The sequence below is a fragment of the Aquarana catesbeiana genome, linkage group LG02 (genome assembly GCF_042186555.1).
Source record: "Aquarana catesbeiana isolate 2022-GZ linkage group LG02, ASM4218655v1, whole genome shotgun sequence".
Taxonomy (NCBI): domain Eukaryota; kingdom Metazoa; phylum Chordata; class Amphibia; order Anura; family Ranidae; genus Aquarana; species Aquarana catesbeiana.
In genome coordinates this window covers 459135042-459157619 of record NC_133325.1, presented here as the reverse complement: position 1 = coordinate 459157619, position 22578 = coordinate 459135042, and the positions used below count along the sequence as shown (strand labels likewise).

Genomic DNA, 22578 nt, shown 5'->3' with positions numbered 1-22578 from the left:
TACAGCCCTGTTAAACCTGAAACCTGGTGGGATCACACAGAATCAATTTTTGCATTCTTTTACAGCTCCTAAAAGCCGCCAAACAAACCATTGCTAAGGCATGGAAAACTCAATATTTAATTTTAGCTAAACCATACACAGAACTAATAAAGCTCTTATTCATGCTAAAATGGAGGTAATCGAAAGAGATCAAATTGGTCAATTTGAGAAACTCCGGCTACCTTGGGTTAAGCATTGTTTACCTCCAGACTTTGATGACACACTATTATTGCCTTGGTAATTTTACTCTACTTGCCTTGACAGTACTTTCTATTCATTTGGGATCGCATGACTACTTGTAACCCCCTCCATTCCCTTCCCCCCTTTTTACTACCCTTGTCTCTCTTTTTACACCTATTTTTTGTTATCTACCTTTCTTTTATTATTGTGTGGTACCTAGAAACACATGATCTCTTCTGTTTTTAATAAATACCTATTAGATCGATCTCCTTATTACTGCTCTTGCAAAATGAACCAATAGCCACTAGCTTACCGGTTCTGATGGAATTTTCTAATGCTTTCGATGTGATACTTTACTGGTTTATTCGTTGCACTACTCGTTACATTTTTACATTGTCATGTACTCCTCCTGTTCATAAATCAATATGTTTAGCTTTATTGCTATTTGAATGTTGTACCACCTTGTACATCCTTGTATGTACTCAATTTGTCAATCTTTGTTATATTTAAAAAATAATAAACAAATTTGAAGAGAAATATTCAAATTTGATGCTCAAAGTATTGGCAAGATCCCTTAAACACTAACCACAAATCAGCTTTTGCGATACCAGATGTGTCATACCAGTGCAGGATCCTCCTATTTGCCCTACATGGGGCCCCAACCTCATTTCGGAGAATGTACCACATGATCCCACAAAGCAAATGCTTTGGCATATCTGGATGAGATTGTCATTTTCAGTGGGATTCCCACCTACAGGAGATCCTGGCAGCTTTATATTCCATTCATAAGGCCATGTTAACACCCAAACCAAAAAAAGTGCAATAGACCTGGAAAAAACCTGCAGGGGGGGGATAAAGCCTCTAATGGACAAGGTTAAAGTGAAACTAAAGGCAGCTTCTATAATACTTTCCACCAACGGTCTTGTCCCCCAGAGGCATCTTCTTCTGTGTGCCAGTTTTTGACTGCCTTCATTGGCCGGTGCAGGATGATGTCATTCCCGCACAGGAGGCCATCCTTCTGGTACACTAGGGATCAGGCCGGCCTCTGTAAGCCGCATTGCTCATGGGCAGCTCAGCTTACATGCTGTGTACCACTGCACACAGGCAGGAAAGTTTATTTTCTTGCAGAAGAGACATTACAACCAATTATTTGGGAATTTGTGGGACATTACAACCAGGTATTTGGGAATTTTATATGCAGTTTTGACAACCACCACTAGATTTCTTTAACCAGTTTCAAGTGTGTCTTCTGCACTGTGATTTTTTTGTGTGCAAATGATTGACAGAACATATAGGTCAGTACCATGAGACAGAGCGCATATGAGTCAGTAGTGTGTGTGTGTGTGTGTGTGTTTGTGTGTGTGTGTGTGTGTGTGTGTGGATAGGTCAGATCATCAGTACTGTGTGCGCACACCACATACATGTATGGATCAGGAAAAAAAAAACACAATAGCAACAAGAATTTGTCTGGGTCAGCTTTAGTGATCTAGTTACACACACACACACACACACACACACATGTTTATCAGTGAAATGGGATTGAGAAATAAACAGACATGGCAACCAATTGTAGTGTGCTACACCCTACCGTCTTCAGCTGGCTAATCAGTCTCTGAGATTTGTCTATGCCTGTCCTAAAGTATATCTAAACTCAAAAACATAAAACATTTTTTACCAGCCCTTAGATGAGTGGCTGGATTTGCTTGCATATATTGAAAGAGTGCAAACAAGAAGTTTGTTGTTTACATAAGGGTCCCAACCTAAGGGTACATAAAGGCACAGAATAGGTTCACTTAAAGGCAGCCAAAGAAAGCTCTCCTGAGCTCGAGAGATATGCTTTGAGGCAAATTTGTATCAACTCTTCATCAGCACCAATATGTCTTGCTGCCCCTCAGGACAATGGCTATCCTTATATACACTGCAAAACAACAAAGAGGGCACACCGACCTATTAAATTACCTTAATAAAATGTATTGAGAAATTAAAAGCAACAGCAGTTATACTCACAAACACATGACATAAACAGGCATGTCATAAAAACCAAAGGGATCGCTTCCAGGTCTGCTACGATAAACCAGTAAGGGAAGACCAGATAGTGTCCGTAGTGGCTACTTGAAGGCAGGCAGCACCCAGCCAACCAACGAGTTTGTACATGCAACAGAGTATGAGTTTTTACACAACACAGCAGAGATAAGGCATGCAACACTCTGTGGCTGAAAGTAAAGTATGCCTTGTATCTCTCTGTCTGATGAAGACACCAAAGACACAGGGGGGGTTGATTTACTAAAACTGGAGAGTGCAGAATCTGGTGCAGCTCTGCATAGAAACCAATCAGCTTCCATTTTTCTTTTTATTAAAACTTAATTGAACAAGCTGAAGTTAGAAGCTGATTGGCTACCATGCACAGCTGCACCAGATTCTGCACTCTACAGTTTTAGTAAATCAACCCAAGAGTGTTGTGCAGCCTCTGTATTGTTCACACCTCCGTGTTCTCTATTTGGAGCAATTGCAGTATAGGACATTTTTAGGTGCTTTTTACATGCACAATTTTCCACTTTTTAGAAAAATAAATAAATGCACAAATATTTGCAGGGAAAAAAAATTTACATTTATTTCAAATGTGACAGCTGTTGCAGGGGAGAAGAACCCCCAAGCTTTCTAGGTTTCTAGGTAATTTATACCCCAAAATACCTGCCTCTCGCTCTGTCCTGGCCAGGAGTGAGAGGCAGGGGCCAGGACGGAGCGAGAGGCAGCGAATCTGCCATTTGATGAGACGCACACCATACCCTCACTGATGCATTGACCGTATGCTTTGTTAAGAGTGGTGCACTGATGCACCTTAGGATTGTGAGTACCCCATTTGGGGAGTGTATTTAATTTTTGAATACATTTTAAACAATATCACACTATACAGTTTTTTCTTCTCATCAATCTGTGAATACCGCATTGGAGCCTGGGATCCTGTGATCTGCATAGAGCCCTGGGGTGGTTCAAAAGCGTGATTTTATTTTGTTTAGCGACTAAGTCACACAATCTGAGGTGAGCATATTACCTTGGGGGTCACCGGATTGCACCATCGCATGGTCTGCAGCACAAAGAGAGTTATGAGCATGTTTAATTACATCACCAGTGGACATCACGCATAAGCACCTCTATTATTTATTTGCAGGACTTCACAGTTTACACATAAGCATCTTTATTATTCATTTGCAGGACTTCACAGTTTACTTATATGATCTGTTTCCAATAAGGACTGTTTTTTCACATGAACTGTGTGGCACTAAGCACTTTTTGGAATTTATCTGGCACTAAGCACTTTTTTGGAATTTATCTGTATTTATGTTTATTTATGTATTTGAACATTATTGTAATTAGATATACTCATTAGCACATTTTGCACTTTGATGTGTTTATGTATATATATCATATTTCATATTTGATTACTCATTTATGAGCACTCACTACTCATTAATTTTACTTACACTGTGGGGGTATAAATTACCTATATATATTTATGGTCACATGAGTTTGTATACGCGCAGTAATTTCAGCATGCTATAATATTAAGTAGCACATTTAGCACACTCTAGCGCAGCGTATTTTTCTTTTCTTTTTTCCTTCCATGTGTTTCGTGCTGTGAAGACCAGTTATAGGTGGGGGCAGGCATGTACTGGCCATTGGGACTACTGGGAGTTTCCCGGTGGGCCGATGGCTCAGTGGGCCGGTCAGGCACAGTCCTGGAGCCGCTCCTCACTGACAGTGAGTGATCGTGATTTCACTCCTGTCACCAAGGAGTAGCTGCCTACACATCCTGGAGAGATGATAAGGCTTTCTGCTCCCTCCAGCCTGCAGGGGGAGATAGACAGCCGGCAAACTTCCCTTCCTATCTCCCCTTATCACTTGTCACTTATCACATGACTGAGAGAGGAATGAGAAGCTGCCTTCAGAGTACACATGGGAGGGGGAGGAGAGGGGGGACACTCTGATGTAAGGGGGTGCTGATGGGCCCACTCTAATGTAAGAGGGTGCTGATGGGTACACTCTGATGTAAGGGTGTGCTGATAGGGACACTCTGATGTAAGAGGGGTGCTGATGGGAACACTCTGATGTAAGGGGGGTGCTGATGGGGACACTCAAAATTAAAGTGGGCCGGTCTGGATGATTTCCAGGGCCACATTTGTGTCCCAGTCCAGCCCTGGGTGGGGGCAGGGGCCATCTCTTTCTTACTGGTGTAAGGTTGGTCAGGGGACACACTGGGCATCTTTGCTGCCATTGTGCTATGTGCTGGGTGCCCCTGTGCCTTTTAAGGAGGATTGGGCTACCTACAAACTCACCTGCCCCTTATCTATCCATTAGAATGCATGGGCTTCCATTATGGAGACTCTCACCAATTTAGAAGGGTTAGGACTGTAAGCGATACACAGGGTGCCGTGAAGAGGCCTTACAGCTTACGCATACATTTACAAATGTGTGCCAACTAAACCCCTGTTTTTAATGCATACTGTTGGACAGGTTAATTCAGTTTGGTAAGCAGACTGGTTGGTGAGTTGAGCTAGGAATTTTCTCTGGTTTTGTCTTTCATGCATTTGCCCTTGCATGTGCTCCTTGCTGTGAAAACCAGTTATAGGTGGGGGCAGGGGCCATCTCTTTGTTATCTTTATACTAAACTCCCCAAGCTAACCAAACTTGGGAAACAATAAAACAAAGATCTTTCTAACATTTTTGAACAAGGTGGTTCATATCAGCATGGTTTTATCTGTACAACTGAGATACTTTCATATTTCATATACTGTACAGGTTTATTTCAGATGGGCAAAAGAGACTGCTATGTGTCAAAAATGTAAAATAGCGGATGGTGAAGTTTTACATATGGTATAGACCTTTCTGGTAACAGATCACAAATGTAATTTCACAGACATGCTGTTCCCAATATACAATATCTCACAAAAGTGAGTACACCCCTTATATTTTTGTAAATATTTTATTATATCTTTTCACGTGACAACACTGAAGAAATTACACTTTGCTACAATGTAAAGTAGTGAGTGTACAGCTTGCATAACAGTGTAAATTTGCTGTCCCCTCAGAATAACTCAACACACAGCCTTTAATGTCTAAACCGCTGGCAAAAAAAAATGAGTACATCCCTAAGTGAAAATATCCAAATTGGGTCCAATTAGCAATTTTTCCTCTCCGGTGTCATGTGACTCATTAGTGTTACAAGGTCTCAGTTGTGAATGGGGAGCAGGTGTGTTAAATTTGGTGTTATCTCACTGGAAGTTCAACATGGCACCTCATGGCAAAGAACTCGGAAGATCTGAAAAAAAAAGAATTGTTGCTCTACATAAATTTGGCCTAGGCTATAAGAAGATTGCCAAGACCCTGAAACTGAGCTGTAGCACGGTGGCCAAGACCATACAGTGGTTTAACAGGACAGGTTCCACTCAAAACAGGCCTCGCAATGGTTAACCAAAGAAGTTGAGTGCACGTGCTCAGCGTCATATCCAGAGGTTGTCTTTGGGAATTAGACCTATGAGTGCTACCAGCATTGCTGCAGAGGTTGAAGGGGTGGGGGGTCAGCCTATCAGTGCTCAGACCATACGCCGCACACTGCATCAAATTGGTCTGCATGGCTGTCATCCCAGAAGGAAACCTCTTCTGAGATTATGCACAAAAAACCCCGCAAACAGTTTGCTGAAGACAAGCAGACTAAGGACATGAATTACTGGAACCATGTCCTGTGGTCTGTTGAGACCGAGATAAACTTATTTGGTTCAGATGGTGTCAAGCATGTGTGGCGGCAACCAGGTGAGGAGTACAAAGACAAGTGTGTTGCCTACAGTCAAGCACGATGGTGGGAGTGTCATAGTGCCGGACTGCATGGGTGCTGCCGGAACTGGGGAGCTACAGTTCATTGAGGGAACCATGAATGCCAGCATGTACTGTTACATACTGAAGCAGAGCATAATCCCCTTCCTTTGAAGATTGGGCCACAGGGCAGTATTCCAACATGATAATGGCCCCAAACACACCTCCAAGATGACCACTGCCTTGTTAAAGAAGCTAATAGGTAAAGGTGTCTCCAGACCTAAACCCTATTGACCATCTGTGGGGCATCCTCAAACAGAAGGTGGAGGAGCGCAAGGTCTCCAACATGCACCAGCTCCGTGATATCGTCATGGAGGAGTGGAAGAGGACTCCAGTGGCAACCTGTGAAGCTCTGGTGAACGCCATCCCCAAGAGGGTTAAGGAAGTGCTGAAAAATAATGGGGCCACACAAAATATTGACACTTTGGACCCAATTCGGACATTTTCACTTAGGGGTGTACTCACTTTTGTTGCCAGCGGTTTAGACATTAATGGCTGTGTGTTGAGTTATTTTGAAGGGACAGCACATTTACACTGTTATACAAGCTGCACACTCACTACTTTACATTGTAGAAAAGTGTAATTTCTTCAGTGTTGTCACATGAAAAGATATAATAAAATATTTACAAAAATGTGAGGGGTGTACTCACTTTCGTGTGATACTGTATATTGGTATATAAGTGTTGTTGTTTTATTTTAAAGGGTAACTCCACTTTCGTGGGAAAAAAAAAATAGCTAATAAAGAAAAAATATAGCACATACAATTGCGACAATAATCATATTGTAATTGAATGTTATTAAAAATTACCTTTCCTTTTCAATCTGCAGCCACTGTCATTTTCTGAGAATGCATTGCAATATGGCTACACAGAGATGTTCTGTACACAGAGTGTGTGTGCTGACCACTCCCTACAAACATAATTTCCTGCTTGTGTGATTGGCTCACCAATTTTCCCAGAAGTCTGCCTAAAGCCCCATACACACTATCAGATTTTCTGCAGATTTTTGTCTTCAGATCTACCAAAACCATATAATATGAGGTCAAACCTTAAAAGATTCAATTTGTATGCAATCAGGCAGGCCCCTGCACTACATGTTTTTTGGTAAATCTGAAGACAAAAAATCTGCAGAAAATCAGTGTGTATGGGGTCTATGATAGTCAGATTTCAGGCATCAAAAATGTTATTTTTGGAGAGATACTTTCAATAGGTGCATGTCAAAAGGGATGCATCTCGGAAGTTTCATCATCAGTGCCCTGCAGCTGCACACCTGACCGTTAATTATGAAAAGACTCCCATTAGACTATGGTTGTTATGGATCGTAGCAACTATGAACAGATGTGTTTTCACATCCTTCAAAACCGCGAATGGTACAAGCCCATTTCCCAGACAGTTATTGAGGCATATTACAGAGAATATAAAAATATCATTACAAAGGCGTTCGTGCAAAATTGAATTGATAAACCAACTTTGAATTTTCTTGATTCCCAGGAACCTAGAGTCCCAACATTTTATGCCCTGCCCAAAGTTCAGAAATCTTTAACAAATCCTCCTGGTCACCCGATTATCTTGGGTTGTGGTTGTTTGACGGAAAACGCCAGAACCATGATAGACACTTACTTGAGCCCCCATGTCAAATCACTCTTTTCCTTTGTTAAGGATACAATTGATCTTCTTAGATTGATTGAAGGCATTTCAGTTCCCAAAGATGCATGGCTAGTCATTATTGATGTAGAAAGCCTCTATAATACAATTCCACATGATTTGGGTCTTAGGGTCATAGCTGCACATCTACAGGAACATGGCCATACAGCCAACCCCTATAATGAATTTATTCTTGAGCTATTAAAGTTTATTCTGACAAGGAATGTCTTTATGTTTGGCTCCTCCCACTACCTCCAGGTGCAGGGAGTTGTGATGGGGACTCGATGTGCCCCATCGTATGCTAACCTGTACCTGGGGGGGTGGGAGAGCCATCTATTTGCTAGAGATGACATCCAGAGATATCTTAACTGTGTAGTGACTTTTCATCGCTATATAGATGACATACTATTGATATGGTCAGGCTCTAAGGAAGAACTAATGAAATTTATGGCCACTATCAATGATAATGCATATAACCTTAAGTTCAGTATGTCTTGTGACCAAAAAATAGTAAATTTCCTTGACACAAAAATATTTGTGGAATCTGATGGCTCCCTGGGTACTAGTTTATACAGGAAGCCATCAGCAAGTAATGCATTACTACATGCATCTAGCTCCCATCCTAGGCCATTAATTAACAGTATTCCATTAAGTCAATAACTAAGACTGCAACGTAACTGCAGTAGGGATGCTGACTTTCAGAATGAAGCCTCCTCCTATATGGTCGTTTGCGAGAGAGAGGATACACTCATAGCATCCTTAAGAAAGCCTTCAATAGAGCCAAAGCCAATGTCAGAGAGACTTTGATCCATCAGAAAAAAATCAAAGCTACCTCACAGACAGTCAGAATAATCACCTCTTATACTAAACAGCATAAACAAGTAAGACATATCTTTGAAAACTATTGGCCACTCCTACTTGTTGATCAAATTGCTAACAAATATGTAGAAAAATATCCACAAATTACATACAGACAGGCTAAATCCCTAAAAGATTGTTTGACCCAAAGCCATTATAAGATCTTTCCACCTATTTGCCAATTTCCTGGCACATTTTCATGTAATAAATGTGACAAATGCCGCTTCATGCCGAATCACAATGAACAGATATTACCAAATGGTCATATCCATAGGATCAATCATAGAGTGACTTGTCAGACTCCAGGCATTGTGCATCTCATGCAATGCACATGCAAGTGTTTTTATATAGGCAAAACTAAACGCCCTTTCCATAAGAGAATAAACGATCATGTCTCCCTCATAAAGAAACGTGGAATGGAAACGCCAATGTGTCAACACGTGGGACTCTTTCATGGCTTCAGCTTAAATACCATCAAATTTATAGCTCTTGAACATATTCCCCCTGATGTTAGAGGAGGCAGCAATGATCAAAAATTATTACAGTTGGAGGCACGCTGGATCCACTCTTTGAAAGCTACAACTTATCCAGGGCTAAATGAAATGTTGAGTTACAAACCTTTCCTCTAGTACTCAGTACCTTATTTGACAATATAGTTAATTTTTTCCCATCTTATTCCCTTGTTACTGTATTTGTTCAAAACTTTCTCTCTATCTCCTCTCTCCTCAGGACTCTTTTTCCCTGGCCCTAGACCTTAGACAGTTTCAATCAGTTAATCTCTTCATAAATAATGTACTGTATAAACTTCACAATTAACCAGTTGGGTGACTTCTGCTATAAAAATATCTTTTATATTTCTCATTATGATTATTTACCTTTGTCAAAAAAAATCTTCTCTATATTATTAGAAAATCATTTGCTAAAATATATGCATTTGTGTGTTTTCAATTATTAATAATGTTTCTTTTTTTGATATAATAAAACTTTGTAATGTGCAGCTGCGTTTCCGTGCCATTTTTGATCACTTACTATGCCTATAAGTATTTATGTCATACTGACCATCCTGCCTTTGTGCTGTACTGCCTGCTCGGGTCTCCCTGCGCATTCGGGTGACCGTATGGACGCCCAGGGTGTCCGCAGTTCTTAATGGACACCCGTTTTGCTGCATTCCATATGCGTGTGTCCCCGCTTGCTTGAATTCTCTCCTTATGTTATTCTGGAGAAATTCTTCCCTTTTTTACCACCAGAGGGAGTGCCATTTCCATCTGTCTATCCGGACATTAGGACCCGGTGGACAGTGGTTGAATGAGCCATAGCAGCGTGATCTGCGCATGTGTGATGCAGCCCTTACGTCCGCATCCGGTGTTTACACCGGATGGATGGTATATCAGCGGCATGCAGACGCTGCGGGAACCAGGGGACGTTTGGATATCTATCTTGTCATTCTAGGTAACTATGGATATTTGCTGACCGGCGGTTTTCTATCTCCTTACTAGTGATTACAATTCTTTGTTCATTGAAGATATTTTCTCTCTCTCTGCTGATAGTCCACAGCAGTCTATTCAAACTAGCTTTATTATGTTTACTAGATGCATTCCTCTGACGATGTGAAGTTATATGGCCCCTGGAACTAGTCAGCTACTGACACTACTGCTGTAAGTGAATGTTTAATAAAACTTTCTGCCCTTCTCTAGCTGTGGGAATTTACATCCTTCCCATGTTATATTGGTCATTATTGTTTTGTTGTTTTTTGAGCTGGTCTTTATCTACCATCTACGGCCACTTTAGCGCATAGTTGTCTGTAGCGTTCAGTCATCCTGGCAGTTATTGGTCTCTCCAATTTGCTTAGGAGATATAGGTAAGCAGTGATATTCTGACATGAAAGACGCAGCTGCAAATAAATTATCACTCTTTGTTTGTGGTGTGTTTTTTGCTTGTCTTTGTTGTTACTTTAATATTAATTTTTATAATACACTTAAATTATCTGTTTTCTGATAGAAGGCTCTGTACGCTGCACACGACCAGCATCCCCTGAGGAAACCCGTTTTATGGGAGAAACATGTTGGGAGTCCACCATTGCTGTATTGTTGCATACATATGAATGTACTAGCCAATATTGTATCTCCACTCTTCTTGTGCTTTGTTTTTAAACACATATAAATTCTTATTTTGTTCATCAAAATAAAAGAATCTTTTATACTATATTTGATATTTTGCTTTAATTACTTGCACCGTTAAAGTCCCATTTCCTTACTCTTGTATTGGATAGAATAGGTCAATTGCATACTTACAAGAAAATGGCTAACATATCAACACAGAAATGCCAATCGCAAGTTCTCTTCTATCTGGCAGGCATGGTTGGATACTCCTGGGCTCGCCCCACCTGAACTGATTAAGCATAGATTACTGCAGGTATAAGTGCTCAGTACCTCTTAGTTCCTTATCCATGGTAGGACATGGGGGAATTGGACTCATATTAGGTCATCTTACACGAGACGGCTGCCTCTGTTATTTTCTCCTGGGCTGGCGAAACATTAGATTATATTATATATACGGCCGGTTGGCTGTTGGTTTTATCCTCTGTAAGGGGAAAATAATACTTTTGGGTAAATTGTTGTTTTTTTTTTATGTTTTTGTTTTGACTTTGTACTTATGTGCCATGTTTCATGTCTACAATATCCTCTACTTACCTAACAATTTTGGGGTAATATGGTAACCAGATCATATTGTCAGTGTACATATAGTAAATTATGTAGAATTGTTTATTGTATGTGCTGGGTTTCTTACCCTTATTGTATTGTATGTCTGTTGACTTTTGGCACAGTAAACATTTTTCTGATAAAAAAACAAAAAAACAAAGCAGATGGTACGATACTATATAAGATAACCTTTAGGGCCTGAAGTTGCCCCAAAATAGCATCCAGTCACACAATTGAACCTTAGCATCATCAAGAATGATGAAGGAAATCTGGTTACAAAAGACGGAGAGATGGCGAAGGTATTGAATTTATTCTTCTCCTCAGTCTTCATAAGGGAAACAGGGGGAATCAGTAAACAAGACTGCAATGTTTATCCTTATGACACGTCACAGAAAGCACCCTCATGTCTAACAGAGGATAGATATAGGAATAGACTTAATAAACTTAATATTAATAAGTCACAGGGACCAGATGGTTTGCACCCAAAGGGTCCTTAAGGAACTCAGTCAGGTAATTGCCAGACCATTGTTCCTTATTTTTAAGAACAGTCTACTGACTGGTATGGTACCAGAAGAATGGAGAAAAGCCAATGTGGCACCAATACTTAAAAAAGAACCAAGATATATCCGAGGGAATTACAGACCAGTTAGCCTAACGTCAATAGTTTGCAAGCTCTTGGAGGGGATAATAAGGGACAATATACAAGATTTTTGTACCTTCTATGAGGAGATGAGCTGCCATCTAGATAAAGGATGGCCCGTAGACATGGTGTATCTGGATTTTGCAAAGGCATTTGATACAGTTCTCCATAAATGTTTACTCTACAAACTAAGGTCTGTCAGCATGGATCAAAGGGCGAGTACATGGATTGAAAACTGGCTACAGGGGTGAGTTCAGAGGGTAGTGATAAATGGGGAGTACTCAGTCCGGTGTGGAAAGTGGGGTCCCCCAGGGTTCTGTCCTGGGTCCAATCCTATTTAATTTATATCATAAATGACCTGGAGGATGGGATAAGCAGCTCAATCTCTGTATTTGCGGACAATACTAAGCTAAGAAAGGCAATAATTTCTCCGTAGGATGTGGAAACCTTGCAAAAAGATCTGAACAAAATAATGAGGTGGGCAACTACATGGCAAATGAGGTTCAATGTAGAAAAATTTAAAATAATGCATATGGGTAGTAAAAACATGAATGCAATCTAAACACTAAGGGGTGAACCTCTGGGGGAGTCTAGAATGGAAAAGGACCTGGGGGGTCCTAGTAGATGACAGGCTCAGCAATGCCAAGCTGCTGCAAGCAAATCAAACAGAATTTTAGCATGCATTAAAAAGGGGATTAACTCCAGAGATAAAACAATAATTCTCCCGCTCTACAAGATTCTGGTGCGGCCGCACCTGGAATATGCTGTCCAGTTCTGGGCACCAGTCCTCAGGAAGGATGTGCTGGAACTGGAGAGAGTCCAAAGAAGGGCAAAAAAGCTATTTAATGGACTGGAGGATCTCAGCTACGGGGAAAGACTGCAAGCATTGAACTTATTCTCTCTGGAGATGAGACACTTGAGAGGGGATATGATTTAAATGTACAAATACCGTACTGGTGACCCCACAAGAGGGAAAAAAACTCTTCCTTGAAACAGAATTTAAAAAGACATGCGGCTATTCACTAAAATTAGAAGAGAAGCGGTTTAACCTTAAACTGCATAAAGGGTTCTTTATTATAAGAGCAGCAAGGATGGGAAATTCTCTTCCCCAGGCAGTGGTTTCAGCAGGGAGCATAGATAATTTAAAAAAACTATTAGATAGGCATAGATATTAAAAACACACACACAGGTTGGACTTGTTTTTTTTTTTAACCTCACCAACTATGTACTATCATACTAAATAAAGAAACAAATGATTAACAATAAAAGGAACCTGTCTTTGTTGGGAACTATTGTCTGATATACGTAACAGTAACGTTATATCACTACACAGTGACTTTTGTTCAGTTTTTTTTCCTTTGCTGGTTCTGATGTACACAAACATTTTACTATTTATACACCAAGGATGTTCATTATCTGCTGTTCTTACACTATCTCACCCTGAAGAGTTCTGTCACTGTGTGCAAGTACATTTTCACTTCTCTCACACATCTGGACTTTAGTATTTGAGGGTCGTGCTCGTAATGTCTCTACTTTCCACAATTGCCTATGATCATATACCTGCCCAAGATCTGCCCTGTAAATCATTAAAGAATTACTTGAAGAGGAATTTTACCATTTAAAAAAGATAAATAAATAAAAGTCAGCAGTTACAAATACGTATGTATTTTATCTGCTGACAATGAAAAAAAAACAAAAACAAAAAAAAAAATCCCCACACAGGTACTTACAAGCCCATGGACTCCAGTGCCGTCTTCCCATTACCAATTCTTCTCACCACTGTAAGTCCCTGGTTCAGTGATCTTGGCTTGGGCAGCTAGCTGTAACTTCCTGAGGAATCACAGTCAGCTACTGACTGTACATTTCATGAACTCACTGATCTACAGAGATCCACTGCTTTGGAGTTAAGCACACAAAAAAATATATACATATTCTTGCACTCACCTCAGTTAAACCAAGCTCTTTACAAAAGTTCACTAAACTGAGTTCACTGATGACGCTCAGAGATTATAATCAGAAAAGTAGAAAAATGATCAAGATTATGGGGTTGATTTACTAAAGCATTTAGACTGTTTACTTTGCAAGAGAATTTGCACCAGAGCTTAGTGAATGAGGTGAAGCTTTGCCGACTTCCATCACCCAATCATACAATTGTGCAAGTAAAAATGCTGGGTTTTTTTGTTTACTTGCATGTGATTAGGTATTCTTTGCAAGGTGTACAGTATATTTGCCTTTAGTAAATCAACCCCTATGTATCTACAGGAGGGGGCTATTTTAGAGTGTCTGTTTAAAACATATGGAAATTCACATTGCTATGTCCCTATTGGGGAGATTTTTCTTCAGATCCTCTCCAAGTGACAAGTGGAAAGGAAGGAAAAATCTCTAAAATAGTATGTCCCTAAAACAACCTCTTTCGGCCATCTATTGCAGTTTTTCCACCTAGCATCTCTCCTGGTGACAGGTGGTGAATATACAGATGTTTGCCACAACACACTGGCTTGGTAAATTACAAGCTTTGCTCTGATCAAGCCAGTGCATTATACAAGGTATATTAAATACAGTATGTTGTGGTTTATACAACGCAAGAAACATATTGACTAAACCAACTGCATAGTGATTAGTTAAGATTTGTGGCAAAAAAAAAAATTAAAAAATTGCCAGCTATTTTTTGTACACTAATCCAACAGATAAATATACAATCCAAATGTTTTAATATAACAGACAAAAAAGGGAGCAAATAATAAAAAGTTCATTGCTGGGGTTTGCATTTCCGTTAAGGTAGGGGACGGTGTTTATGATCATGTGACCGCCAAGATTGGCTGTCACGCTTTCCATTAGCGGCCAGTAACTGACACAGGAAGGAGTTGACCAGCTGAGGGTAGATGATGCAGGGTGTTTTCTAATGAGGGTAGCTGGTTAACTCCCTCCTGTGTCATGACCCAAAGTCTGACCAGGAAGTAAGGCAGAAGTAATCGAGCAGTGTGTTTAACCACTTCAATACCCGCGTATAGTAATATGACGGCCACAGATGGGATCTCCCATCCTGGGTGGCCATCATATGACGTCCTGGGCTTCCCGGCCGCCTAGGGGGCACGTGCGGCGCGTTGCTCGGGACCCGCTGCGCGTGCCCGGCGGCCGCGATGTCCGCCGGGCACCTGCGATTGCCCGTTAACCGAGCAGGACCGTGGATCTGTGTGTGTAAACACACACAGATCCACGTCCTGTCAGGTGAGAGGAGACCAATCTGTGTTCCCAGTGCAGAGGAACACTGATCGGTCTCCTCCCCTTGTGAGTCCCCTCCCTCTACAGTTAGAATCACTCCCCTAGGAAACACATTTAACCCCTCGTCTCCCCCTAGTGGTTAACCCCCTTCCCTGCCTGTCACATTTATACAGTAATCAATGCAATTTTGTAGAATTGATCGCTGTATAAATGTGAATGGTCCCAAAAATGTGTCAAAAGTGTCCGATGTGTCCACCATAATGTCACAGTCATGAAAAAAAAAAAAAAAAAAAACGCAGATCGCCGCTATTACTAGTAAAAGAAATATTTTTTTTTAAAAAATGCCATAAATCTATCTCGTATTTTGTAGACGCTATAACTTTTGCGCAAACCAATCAATATACGCTTATTGCGATTTTTTTTACCAAAAATATGTAGAAGAATACGTATCGGTCTAAACTGAGGAACAAATTTTTTTTTTTTTAAATTGGGATATTTATTATAGCAAAAAGTAAAAAATATTGTGTTTTTTTCAAAATTGTCGCTCTTCTTTTGTTTATAGCGCAAAAAATAAAAACCGCAGAGGTGATCAAATACCACCAAAAGAAAGCTCTATTTGTGGGGAAAAAAGGACGTCAATTTTGTTTGGGTACAATGTCGCACGACCGCGCAATTGTCGTTTAAAGTGCAACAGCGCTGAAAACTAAAAATTGGCCTGGGAAGGAAGGGGGTGAAAATGCCCTGTATTGAACCGGTTAAACAGCTATGAAGAAAGTGAGGTAATCTGGAGTAGAATTAGCGGAAAACGGTTTTATTTTTGCAAAGTAAGTACATTAATGCTATATTGGTACATAGGGGAGCTTGAAATTAAAGAAAAAAATAAGTGAACAAAAGGTGAACTTAGCCTTTAAGGCACCAGGTATTCTGTACGCAAACTCCGGAGATTTAAATATAGATCTGGTTTATCTCTTTTGCCCAATTAAAAATAACAAGTGTATTTAGCTTCATTTTGCACCTTGAAAATTGCTTTCAGGCTTGTCACAAAAGCTGCTTATATCCGAAACTCTGAAAGTTTTACTGCACATTGTATATATTACATGCAAATTGTCCAATGATTTTTTCTCTACAATTTTACTGCTTTAGTAATTTTTCTTTCATGTTATAATGTGTACCATATCCTTATTAAAAATAATATAGCCTAGATTTCAAGAGACCCAGGTTCATTATATACTGCATCAATTAGGTTTTAGATGAACTTTGGAACACATGCAGAAGTTTTTGATACTACATGTACTCTATATCCCTGCAGCAGTTATTTTTCCTATATCCTACAATGACATCTACTACATCACTTCAATCAACATTGTTCATCAATATTGTGCTTTACCTTCGGCGGTACCACCTGCTGCCCAAGGCAATAATCCACATATTTCTCTAACTAAAGATGAAATGGTCCCTTGATTTAACCATCATGGAAAAGGAATGACGGTCTGTATACAAGAGTGGGAGAAGGATACTAGCATATTGAAAAATAAAGTAAACAAAAATGTAAACAATTAAAAAGCATTTATGTCGCACTATTCATGGGCTTGTGGCAACAGGCTTTGCATTCCCATACAAGTCTATGGGAATGCAAAATAGAACTGGCCTCAAGTCAAATGCTAGTCAAATACACTGGTCAATTAATTCTAAATGATCTCAGAAGTGTCTCAAACTTGATGCCAAACTAATGGCATTGACACAAGCCCAAAGCTGTAAACATAGGAACTGAATGTTTGGAATGCAATCTTTAAAAAAAAAACCCAGAGTAAAAGGCAACTATTGAGGTGTCCAGCTAACTGCTTATCTTCTCAAGTGCCCCAGGAGCCCTGTATCTGGAGCACTTCATCTGCCAATGGCAGCCTCTATCTCTTAAGCTTCCTTCCTGCATCCTTCACATCTGAGCTGAAAAGCAAGTTTTGCAGATGGAACACTCTAAGTGAATGTGTCCTGGGGTGTTTAGGTAGATGAAAGACCAGTGTACGAGCACCTCTCAAAATCTACATTTTATCCATCATTTAATTTTACATATATTATATTAAATACAAAAGGTAGACAAAGACCAATGAAAACGTACCACGTGATCCATAGATGCTCAGATGTATTAAATACAACCTACATATACCTGGTCATATTTATTTTCGGTGTTTGTAGAACAATGACATTCTACAGAGTCATGATATAATCTTGTGTAGAGAGCACTGCAGATATTATTGCTCCAAAAGAGAAAAAAAGCTAAAAATAAAAACCATTCTCTTTACCATCAGCTCCTTACTTCTAACTGCCCCTAGTGCAACACCTCCCAAAACAGGCATACAAAAAGTAATTTAGCAATAAATGGAAAGCCTATAACATTTCCCTCTGGACACCTTTCTGTGTTTCATGTGTTCAGATCACAAAACAGCTGACTTTGAATATTCAATAGGGAGTATTTTTTTTCCCAGGAAAAAGAACAAAAAAAATAATAGCCAATGGGGGGGGAGGGGGGGGAGAATACAACCCTGCATAGATATTCCCATTGTAAAGCAGATCATATGAATCAAACAAATAGCCAGGGGAGTGGACCTTAGTCAATTCATGCATCTCTACTATATAACCCTATGAACTGCAAAAAGAATCAGTATTCTATAATGCGGCCCTGGACTCTAAATTTAGATTACTTTAGAAGCTGTCTGAATCTACAATAAAATGTGACATTAAGATCAAATTTCCAAGTCCGATTGGCTTTGCTGTAATATACGTTACGGATCTTTGGACACCCTTGCAATCCCTTTAGAGCTTACAGGAGCTTGCTTTGTTCTACAGATTGTAGGCAAATCCTTGTAATGATAGATAGATATGCAAATGAGAACATTACAGCAGACTAGGAAATAATGGGTGGGAGCCTAACAAACAGAATAGAAAGCTGCTATGGTCGTTCAGTGATCAGTGTGCAGACATGTATAGTTTCAGTAGTGCAGTGATGTCAGTGTGTGTAGCGTGACCAATAATCTATAGAAACAGTAAGAACGTTTGTTATCTGCTATTCTCACACCATTCCACTTTGCCATGTGCTGTCACTGAGTACATTATCACTTGGTTCACACATTTGTCCTTATACATAAGGGGTCATTGTCATATCATCTCTACTCCATTCACCAACTATCCACAGCCATTCACCTGCCTAGGCAGCACCTGATATAACTAAATGGGAACATCCTGCATACTTTGCTCACTATAAATTCATTGATACCTTAAAATAGACAGGAATATCCTGCTAGGGACTTAACACACACAAATTCACCAAAATTAAAACACACATTTACACGCAATTAATCAATTTACAAAGATAGGGGTTGAATTACTAAAACCAGATAGTGGAAAATATTGTGCAGATGTGCATGGTAGCCAATCAAATAAAGGCCCTATACATGTAAATATGTTGCTTTCAGTGGCAGTATTGTCTGCTGAACGCGACATACGGTTTTACTTTTGCAGCAGCACGTGTACAGCCCTGAGCGACTGTATGCCCTTCTTTAGGTGGGCAGTTGAGAAGGGAGTAAAGTCACGGCTTGATTGCCTGCTTTTACCAACCCTTGGCCTCCCCTGTGAACAAGCAGCAACAAACATCATTAATATTAAGTCCAGTTGAATGTAACTAACTGCAACTCGCTATACCCTGAACTGGATAAATTAGAACCTTCACAGAGGACAGTTGACAGATATCTGGGAGGTTATCTGTTGCCTCATCACCACCTGTTCCAGCCCTGAAAAGGGTAAAACACAGCACTGCTAGCCTCCTCTCCCAGTCGAAGCCTCTTACGGCGAAACGCAGCATCGGGTGGAGCTGTAGGACCTGACGTCACCACGTACCAGCTGGCTGGCCCGAGCCGCGGCTGTGTGTTTTTTCGTTTGCAATATTTTTTGCTCTGCTAAATGCTTTTATGATGTCAGCCGTCCATCATATGGAAATAAAAGGATTTTATTAACTTGCTGCACTATGAAGCATCTTCTTTTCTCTTTTTAATGCTTCACCTTATGCCACGAGCGGTCCTTTCTGGATAAAGGGTAAAAGGAGAATATTACAGCTAGCTGCACTAGCACCACAGCGTCCAGAAACTTCCTGATGAGGAGGGAATCTTGTCGGAAGTCTGAACCAGCTGTCCCTGTTTGATGATATGATATACCTGAGCCCAAAAAATCTCTGTAATAGGGGTCCCACATATCTGGTAAGCAGCCTCTTTTACCTTTGCTTGGCTTATGTGATGAAGACAATATCCCCAGTTTGATTGAAGGACTTGTTCCCAGCGAAGTCTTACACTGCTGGGTGTCATCTTATAAGGACGCTATCCAGCACATCGATGGATTTTACACTCCATTGATTTCACCTATATTTATTTATTTATATTATTTATTTTTTCACGTCCAATCAGGTTATATTCACTGACTTTTGTAAAAGTTTGCCTTCTTTTAGGTAGCGCATCTAGTTCTGTTTATAAAACACAGCACTGCACGCAGTTGAATGGGTCACAGTCAACGATGGTACTGCTTGACGAATGCAACAGGGGCAGGACCAGGACAAGGGGTGGGCAGAAGGCATAGCTGCCTTGGGCACAGCATGTATTGCAAAGATGGAGGCACAGCAAGTTTCTTCTACTATAAGGCCGACAGGAGTAGTGACAGCAGCTTCACAACTTCTGTCAGCCCAGCACTGGAAGCAGCAAAGTGAGGAGCAGATAACCCAGAGGAGATGCAGGCTGTGCTCTCTCTCCTTCACCTCTTCATAGGTTCACACATAATGACGCAGGGGTGGGGGGGCACAATTTGGCATCTTTGCCTTGGGCACTGGATTATCTGGTCCCAGCACTGAACAGACTGGTTAATTTTTACACCAACTTTTGCATCGCTACAGACCTGAGGGGCTGCATGTCCTCGTTTAGGTAGTCATGAGGCAGGAACATCATAGCCTGTTTTTGCCATCCTCCCGGCCACCCGTGTGAAAAAACCCTAACACAAAAGGTAAGCCTGTCACAGACCAGTCAGTTTAAACTGGCTAGAGGATGAAAAAGTGCATAAGGGCGTAATGCAGAAACTATCTTGTCCATATTATCAGTAAATACAGAGATATAGACAGCTAAAGGTATGTGCAAATCTGACACTTCCTGTAAAGTCAAGCTTAGCTCCACCCCCTCCCGATTCCCTCTCAGGTTAAACTTTGGTTGCCTTATTAATCAATACAGCCTGGAAAGCAAGAGAAAGGGGCACCTAACTCAGTTGTTTCAAGGTCATGTTTGCATATACCGTCCTGTATGTCTAGAAATGCTTTCACATGCAACTTCTACTGAAGGTAACCTCTGCTTATGCATTTTCTCCTATCATATGCTCAGGGTTGCAACAAGCTTACCTTATCTGGTAAACTTCTTTGATGTACCTGTCAAAAGTTAACTGTCCATAACAACATGCTACAGAAAAATGGCAAGCGATCGTACAAAAGACACGGACTCACTGTGACCAAAACTAAAAAAGGTAATGTAGGATAGCTTCAGCTCTGCTCTCTACCCACAGGAGAGGTCCCTCAGACGCGTTTCGCCCCCTAGCAGTACTTTTTTTGCTTGTCTACGTGTCCATAACAATTACATATACAGACCAAAAAGCTTTGCTTAATTAAAATCAATTTAGTGGACAGCAGAAATCTCTTAAGTCGAAAAAAGAAATTTAAATCTATATAATGGTTTGTAGGTACCCCAATGTATTGACGACTACATATAGTAAAATTATTTTATATACCTGTGAAAAAGTTAATTTTCCAGTGTCAACATAGCTTGGAAAGCTTTGCTTATTAAGGTCAGTGAAGAGGGCATTGGAATATCTTTAAATAAAAAAGCAATTTAAACATATATGATGGCATAGCAATACACTCCAATGTATAGAATATGAATACGGTAAAATCAACGTATTGGAACTTATTCCTACTGATACAGGCTGGGCAGCTTTGCTTCATTTATATCAATAGAGCACTCAAATAGCTTAAGTAGAAAAATGGAAATTAAAAAAAAACTATAAAATGGTTTGTAGGTATACCAATAAATCCCAACGTATTGATCAATAAATATAAATATTGGAAAGCATTAATTAAATCTCATTTATATTCTACATCTATTTTATTATTGAGCTGGAAATGACTCCTAGTGAACTATTCTTCACCTATGTATGTGATCACCTAGCCACAGCCTAAAGATCAAGCAATGTTCACGTACGCGCACGCGCGCGGAGGCACCCGGCATGTAAGCACAATGCTGTCTGTGCTTGCAATCAAGCCTAAAGTATTCCTTTGCATCATATCTATGTGCTACGGAGGGGGGGAAATGCTAAAATAAGCCAGAGACACATATAGCCTTATTAAGAAACCATGATGCTCAACAAAGTACAGTGACATATAGTAACCAATTACCATGATCAATGAATTCAGCTTTGTTTTATTGATCCTTTTTTTTTGTTAAAATAGACCTGCACACCCCTGATCTATAAAGAACTTTTTTTTTTTTTTTTAAATTGCATGTTAGATTTCCTCTTCTCCCAGTCCCCATCGCCTCTATGGCCGTCCCTGCGGTGGATTAATGTGCAGTGTACACTGTCTACACACGTGTTTGTTGTCGTTAAATAATGATATGTTTACGTATTGACTTTTGGGAATAAGATAAAGAACCCTTTCTATTAATTGCTACCCATGCAATGATCATACTTTCATTCCACATAGTCTAAATACCATCCCCTGAAGCCTGTGCAATGCAATTACAAAGCATTCAATAGATGCTTACCATGTCTTTGTCACAATACCTTCCTGCATCTTCAATCGCTTGCAGATTTTGCATTGTCCCCAATGCAGAGCATCCCCCCCCCCCCTCGCTGCTGTCCTTGAAGTGGTCCTGCAGTGTCTCCCAGCAAGGTCCTGATACAACACTGCAGTGTACGGTGTCATCCAAATGTACATTCCTCTCCTGGATACACCTCTGCTCCTTCTGCTTTGCCTGCTTTTACTAGCTCCCAACAATGTTGCAATCAATCAGTAATCACATGATACTCAGGACTAGTCTCTGGGGAGTTACTTAAAGGGAGAGCATCCTGCTAGAATGGAGGGGGGTTAACCTGCAGAGGCAGAGTGGGAGGGAAGCAACATGTCATTGGCTGGCTGTCAAAATATTTAGCTGTAACCCCTTGCTTGCTGCGGCTGCAATCAATGCTGTGAAAGTCATTGTAAACACCAAATGAATGACATCTAGTTTGTATAATCAACTTTTTTTTTTCTCGTTAACTACTTCAGCTCCGGAAGATTTTACCCCCTTTATGACCGGGCCATTTTCTGCTATTCGGCACTGCATTACTTTAAAGGGTAACTTCACTTTCGTGGGGG

At 40.4% G+C, this 22578-nt stretch overlaps 1 protein-coding gene across 2 annotated transcripts in view; it reads right to left on the bottom strand.

Annotated features, from left to right (window-relative positions):
• ADORA1 (adenosine A1 receptor) overlaps positions 1–22257 on the bottom strand; it is a 227274-nt gene extending 205017 nt beyond the window's left edge. The window contains exon 1 of one of the 2 annotated variants that reach the window (XM_073615652.1): positions 21986–22257. The gene's annotated coding sequence lies outside the window, so the exon portion shown is untranslated. Of the gene's footprint in view, positions 1–13657; positions 13784–21985 lie in introns of those variants that run through there. The other variant, XM_073615653.1, reaches the window with a different exon arrangement.
• Between the last annotated feature and the right edge of the window lie 321 nt (positions 22258–22578).